At 39.4% G+C, this 7,573-nt stretch overlaps 1 protein-coding gene across 1 annotated transcript in view; it reads right to left on the bottom strand.

The window, feature by feature from the left end:
• The window catches only part of ANKEF1 (ankyrin repeat and EF-hand domain containing 1), a 32,391-nt gene extending 26,953 nt beyond the window's left edge, over nt 1–5,438 (bottom strand). The window contains exon 1 of the mRNA XM_087716862.1: nt 5,323–5,438. The gene's annotated coding sequence lies outside the window, so the exon portion shown is untranslated. The remainder of the gene's footprint in view (nt 1–5,322) is intronic.
• Nucleotides 5,439–7,573: the final 2,135 nt, after the last annotated feature.

The raw sequence follows: 7,573 nt of genomic DNA on the forward strand, positions 1-7,573 counted from the left end.
TGTGAAAATAAAGACGCTTCTCTGCAGGTGACCTAAATCAAAAGAGAATGTTTACATATCTCTTTAGCAGCAAACAAATTTCCAGAGCAAAGCAAAATATATGATAGGAGATCCAAGTAGAGAACAAGACTGCCATAGCCAGGAACATGTTATCTGATATTCTGCAATGGCTATTTCAAGCAAAACCCAAGACATATCCTATGCATAGAAAATATGACAGATAGTCCTCAAATTAAGACCAAAACTGAGCCCAAAATTTATGTTGCTAAATGAGAAATTTGTTAAGTGAATTTTGTCCCATTTTATGACATTTCTTGCCACATTTGTTAAGTGAATCACTGCAGTTCTTAAATTAATAACGTAGTTGTTAAGTGAATCTAATTTTCCCATTGACTTTACTCATCAGCAGGTTGGAAAAGGGGATCACATGACCACAGGACACTGCAGAGGTCATAAATGTGATGTCAGCGTTCCAAATATCATGCAGAATTAAATCAGAGTCCAAGGCACTTTAAGGATAGCTCTGCCTTGGACTCTGATTTAATTCTGCATGATATTTGGAATGCTGGCATTATCCCAATTCTGGAAGTTACCTAGGATTCCCACCCAGTTGAAAATTCATGATCTTGTCCCCACACCCACAAATCCATCACATGGTCCAATCTTCTTCTTCCATGCTGGCATCTCCACCCAGCTGGCTCCGGTCAGGTGCAGAGGTGCGAAGACAAAAGATGACCTTGGGCTTCTAGAAAAGAATGACAACAACACATTCCACAATTCTACTCTTTTCCATTGCCCCCTCCCAACTACTACACTAATGAAACAGCATAATGAAATAAGAGAGAGTATGGCAGGCCAAAGATCCTAAAAGGGATATAACTGCAGGCCTGACATGTGAGTTGTCAAGTATCCAAATGTAAATAACATGACCATGGAGATGCTGCAATTGTCATAACTCTGAAAAATGGTCATAAGTCACTTTTTTCAGTGCTGCTTTAACTTCAAATGGTCACTAAACAAACTGTTGTAAATCAAGGATTACCTGTAAAGCAGCCAAACAGAAGTAATATTTTGCCTGCTTTTAGATAGCTCTACTAGCAATCCTTTGAGATGGATTGGTGATGTAGTATCTCTTAATCTTGCAGGGAACTCAGATATGTGTCACTGATGGTGCATGTTTACATTTACTACCCAATTAAAGTCAAAGCAGAGACATTCCATTTTCCAAGAAAAATGTTCCTCATTAAAAGCATCAGACAACCAGGTATTATTATCCTTGTTCTAGAAAGGAAGCATCCCGTTTTACATCAGTGATTAAGGAAGTGGTGCATGTGGAATCCTGGGAGTTGACGTCCGCACAGATTAAAAATTGCAAAAATTGAGAAGCTCTGGATTAGGGAATGAAATTATCAATGGAAAGATACCAGCTCTGAGATGTTTTCCTAGGTCATAGTCCAGCAGAAAGAAAGAACTTGAAAAACAGGAGGAGCAGGTAGAAGAACATGGTTGATTAAGGCTTAAGAATCCTAGCCTGGGAAAATTTCTACCTACCAAGGAACCAGGATTAGGAATGATTTTAATGCTAAAGTACACTAATATTAATGGAGCATAGATACTCCGTAGGAATAAATAACCTTATCTAAAAGCCATGTTTTAGCTTTTTAATAAAAATCCCTTTGTCCATTGTTTCTCTATTAACCAAGTCTCAGTGCTAAACCTATATTTTCACCATTTTCCACAAACTTCTCTTATTAAATTTCTAAATCAACAGGTTGTTTATTTGTTGAAGCATAACAAAGAGATAATAAAAAAAAGATTCTCACGACAAAGATGATACATGACAGCAACAACAACTGGTTTATAATAATGTAGTTTTCTTTCTTTCTTCCTTCCTTCCTTCCTTCCTTCCTTCCTTCCTTCCCTCCTTCCTTCCTTCCTTTCTTTCTTTCCCCCCCAAACATACAGTAGTGGGAAACTTGTGAGTGCCCAAATGTTGCTGGGTTCCTTATCACTTGTGTGGTCACCAATTTAGACTGATAAGAGCTGAGGTGCAACAATATCTAGAAGGCCACAAGCTTCCTAACCCACCTTTTTTTTTTCTCCTTCAGTGTTTACAATCTTAAATTCATTCACAAAAAATGCATTATTTGTCCACAAGATGGCTCTTTATACAGTTATATGTTAAAAACATAAAGCAGCTTCTTCTCCCCTGGATTTTAGAACAGAATGACAAATTGATGAGTTTGATTGTCGTATTGCAATTATATTAACATTTGCAACAGCATGCAAGCATAATATAGTATCTTTCTGCTAAGAACATTTATTTATCTCAGCTTTTTAGCCAAGAACTTTGCCATCATAGATTGTACGTCTATGAAAACAGAAAATGTCAAGGAGTGCATGGATATCCACCAGAGGTGGGTTCCTATCGGTTTGGATTGGTTTGGTCGACTGGAAGTAACTCGGCCGGACACCCCCCCCCCGGAAACGGTTCTATTGGCGGTGCCATAGGCACTGCCATCTTGTTTTTTGCTTCTGCACATGTGCAGAAGCAATTTTTTCACTACTGTGCATGCGCACGTAGCGCGGTCCTGAGCTAACCAGCAGTACAATAAGCCAAAAGCCACCCACCCCTGATATCCACATATGCACAGACACACAAACCTTTCCCGAATTACATACAATCTCACTTTCTTCTCATTCCCAAAGTGATAGAGACAATAAGGCCATCTAATCAAAACAGGGAGCAAGAGGATCCAAATATGCAAAGTGTCATGCCTGCAAGCCATCTTTTCTTTTTGGACTTCAGGCCTGCCACACTTTTTACTGTGGGAAAATAGGAAGGGGGATTATATGGAGTTGGGTGATATGTAGCCATAATAACATTCTTCTTAGAAATCCAAGGTCATCTTTGTCTCTGCACCTGGCCGGATCCGGATGGGAGGAATCTGTCTTCATGGCAGTGGGAGATTGGACCATGTTATGAACTTGTGGGTGTTGGGAGAGGATCTTGAATTTTTAACTGGGTGGGGAAAACTGGAAGCTTTCAGATTCAGGTTTCCCCAGATTTGCCAACATGGCTCTTTTAATAAATTGCAACTTTGAGGAACCTCTAGCCTTGGAGTGTTATTCGTTTGAGGATGCTATTTGGAACCCTGACACAAAGATCTTTCCATGCTTTATGCCTTAGATCAGGGTTGTCAAACGCAAGGACTGGGGACCAGATCTGGCCCACAGGGCTGCCCTGGAAACAATAAAGGACCAGCCTGCAGTCCCTCTGACAGCAAAAATAGAGCTTGGGAGCAATGGTGGGATTCAAACATTTTTATTATCGGTTTTGTGGGCATGGCTTGATGGGTGTGGAATGACTTGGTGGGTGTGGCTTGGTGGGCATGGCAGGGGAAGGATACTGTAAAATTTCCATTCCCTCACCACTCCAGGGGAAGGTTACTGCAAAATCCCCATTTCCTCCTGATCAGCTGGGACTCAGGAGGCAGAGAATAGATGGCTAGTCAGAGGTAATATTTACCGATTCTCCGAACTACTCAAAATTTCCGCTACCAGTTCTCCAGAAATTGTCAGAACCCGCCGAATACCATCTTTGCTCGGGAGGAACGTGTGTATCCCTTCAGAGCTCCATTTTCATTGGCAGATGATTGCAGGAGGTAGTCACAGCCAAAAACGGACATCGGGAGCCCATTTTCACTGGCAGAGTGCTTGGACCACCACAGGTGCCCCCAACACAAATGATGTCGAGATGGCCATGCCCCCCCCCTGCTCCCCAAAGTCAAACACAACCCAGATGCAGCCCTCAATGAAATAGAGTTTGACACCCCTGCTTTAGATAATAAAAACAGGAATACAACTAGAGTAGTCTTCATCTCATAATCAAGGTTACAATAGCCCATTTTATAGCATATAATTTATTGAGCAATAGCTGTTCTGCTGATTTGAGAACAATTCAGAGAGCAAAGAAAACATTTAAGATGGTCGTGGTCTCATCTATTCTAATATCTTCTTCCTTCGCTGGGAAAGTCTGTAAGCTGCACATGACAGCTGCACATGACAGCAAAAAGGCTGTCTCTAAAACAATATATGGAAATTTATATTTTATAAGCATCCATTCCAAAGTAGGGAAAAAAGGTTGCTTTTTTTGGAAGCTATTTGCACAGGAATAAGGTTGTGTGTCCTTGGCTGTGGAATGTTGCATATGCTAAAAGTAAAAACCGAGGGATTTTCTTTCATCATCTGGAAAGATCCTCTGAGGTTTGACATTATCTTGTTCTTTGGGATTTAGTGAGAGCCACTAAAAGTATGCTTGTTAAATAATTAACAACTCAACAAAAAGCTGCTTGCACAACAGACCTTTAGCTCTTCCCTCCCTCCCTTCTTCCTCCCTTCCCATATATTACCCAACAGTTGAAGGAATCCATTACAAAAGTTAAAATCCCAACACAGGAACAAAACAATAGGAATAATCTACAAATTAAAGAAAACCAAGAAGAGTAGCTGCCTGGCTGGTCTCCCTGAGTTCCCTACTGTTTTCCTGATAAAAGACAAACCAATGTATGCCATATGGCCCTTCCTGCTTCTCCAAAGCAAACTTGCTTTTCTCAAATGGTATAAAGACTGACTTACCACCAGAACTAGGTGTGATTCAGTAGCTGGTCTAACTAGCACATGAATCTGTGGGTTGGTCCTACAAATTATCTATTATCTGTTCCCTTCCCAATTAACAGTTTTTAATGTTCTCAATGTACTTAATGTTCTCAAGGATTAGTTCAGTAAACTTCCCAAAAGAGTCTGTTCCACGGGATTAAAACTGCCACTATGGGAATGAAGTTGGCCATTTGGAGTGCGGGAAACTAGAATTGGCACCAATTATAATAACATGCTACCGTGTTTCCCTTTTCTTTTGACCCCTGAAATAAACATTTGGCCGTATTTTCAGGGAGGTCTTATTATTTTTTAGGTGCAGGAGGCGGCAAGTGTGGTCACCTCATGGCTGCTGCTGTGTTGCAATATTTTCAGGAGGGCTTATTTTAGTGCATATGCTCAAAAGCCTGATTAGGTTTATTATCCGGGAGGTCTTATTTTGGGAGAAACAGTATTATACTGGAAGTCCATGTTATATTGACCACGTATCACCAGATACAGAGTTGAAGAGTGAGCTATTTAATAGTTAATCTTTTCTATTTTGACCAGGAAAAGTTTTCTTACGTTACAACCAGTTTTTCTACTAGCACACTGAGTTAGTGAGTGCAAACAGGACTGTATCCATAAAATGCCATCCATCTGGCACACAAAAGAAAGTCAACTTACTTGAGAATATCCATATGTTTGCATAGGTGCGGTTTGGTCTGTGTGGATGTTTTTTTTTGTTTGCTTTTTCTTTTATATATCTCAGGGAAGTCAATCCATCATTGTCATAAAAAAAAAAGGAGAAGTAATTTTAAAAGTATGGTATGGATTTTAGATTATCGGGAAGCAGATTAATTATTGTTCCATTAAGGGATATAACTTATCTGTGATTTATCATTCCAACTTGTTCCTTAATGGCTACCCAATATTCTCAGTGTCTAGGGACAGTGAATCTCCTTCGGATGAAACTGATCATAAACACACACAAATGTTTAGAGTGATCCATATGTGATGCTATTGCAGATCACTTGGGTGATTATAAATGTTTATAAATGCTTCTGTATCACTTTATAACTAGAGAACATGGATTCCTGATCTTGGCCTTTTTCACAGGGCTACATATTGTAAAGAATTGAAACTTTTCTTGCGTGACTGAAAGTTAAATGTCACTTTTTAAAAAAATACTTAAGGATGTGCATGAAGTTGGCACTGCTTTCCAGGAACGCAAATGGGAGGGTGGGAGGGAGGAAGGAAATGATATGAGGACCCAGATTGTTGTTGGGGGCAATATGCTGACTCTGTAAACCGCTTAGAGAGGGCTGAAAGCCCTATGAAGCGGTATATAAGTCTAACTGCTATTGCTATTGCTATATGTTGTTGTAGTAAAAATCATCTCCCAAGAGAGAATTCTGAAAGGCAAGAGGAGCGAGATCTGTTAACATAATAGTCTTTTTATGAATACTCCCATTGGTAGCCATTTTGTAAGACTGTTCACAGAATGCTTTCAATGTCTAGTTACCCCAAAGGTTTTCCACTCTGATACTTACAACTTACAAACACTTTCCCAGTCATCAGTAAACAAAGATGCTGCTTTTTCCTCTAATCCAACAAGTCCATTTTACATTTATCTCAGCAGATTCTGTCATCTTCACCAACAATTCTTCAGCCAAGGAATTGCCATATCTTTCCATCTTTGTGCATACAATGGTCTTGCTGCAATTATCACATATATAAATAATGTTCCATGGTGTCCCCCCCCCCCCCCCCGCTCAACTGCTTATCTACCAGTCTCAAAAGGAAAAACATATCCTGGTTTCACAGGGATACTCCCTTTTGAATAAAAATGGAGAAATTGAGCTGTTTTGCTCTCACTCTTTTCAGAGAAACAATTTTTGCCTCGGGAAGATCCAGCCTATGTATAAGGCATAGTTAATATTCCCCCTGAAAACCAAGCTATTTTTCAATATACAGGTTAACTTAGAAGTATCATTTCCATCCATGTGAAACTGGCCAGAAATTATATTCTATTTCCTATATCCAGCAGAGTGCTAGAGTCATTTCCCCTTGAAAGTTATGACGAAGATATGTGATCTGGGCATTATATTTCAAATCGATTCATCAGAAGGTAAACAATCTGTTTACATCTCTGGTCTCATGTCCACTAATCTTAGTATTTTTTTGCATCCCAGAGCACGTGTGTTTTGCACCAGATGTTCCTTCTCTCACAGGGTGATACAAATTAATTTTCAGGTGGTCTCCATTTTTAAATCATGGATAATATAGTATACTTATTTGTGCTATTACAAAAAGAACACATTGAGAGAATTCTGAGTAGAGAGCCAGCATTTAGTGCCTCCAATGTTTCATCAGCTATTTACGAAAGCTTTCAGCCGAATTTTCTTCCTGGTTTTCTTGTATTTCAGATCACTTATGCCTGCAGGTAAGATTTCAACATACTTCACCCAAACCTAATTTGCGAGTTACTTTACAGGCTCTCAAATTTTTCTCACTGCCTTCATCTGGTAATTTCCTCACTGCTAAGCAGGAATTTTTTTTTTATCCTTATCTTTTTTTTTCTTCCTGAATTCTTTGTATCATCTATTATTTCTGCCTGTGATATATACCTTCCAAATAATGCACCTAGGAAGTGGAAAACAGAAATGTGCTCGATTATGTAAAATGAATTCTGATGTTATTCGGAGGTAGATCAGTGTGTCTCTAAAATCACATCACTTATAGGTGAATCTGTGCAAAAATACAGAAGAGGCATTTTAATAAACTGCATTTTGGCAGGAAGTAACAGTTCACACGTTATGCCATTGCCCAATGATTTGGGGGACAATGCCACAAAAAGATTTCAATTAAACATAGTAGACTCTTCTCTTAAAAAGTCTATGGAGATTCTCAGTCAACCAGGTCATGGTTGATCTGA

The sequence above is a fragment of the Thamnophis sirtalis genome, unplaced genomic scaffold, assembly GCF_051295495.1.
Source record: "Thamnophis sirtalis isolate CommonGarterSnake01/CBP01778 unplaced genomic scaffold, rThaSir2_p1.2 scaffold_5, whole genome shotgun sequence".
In the NCBI taxonomy this organism is placed as follows: Eukaryota; Metazoa; Chordata; class Lepidosauria; order Squamata; family Natricidae; genus Thamnophis; species Thamnophis sirtalis.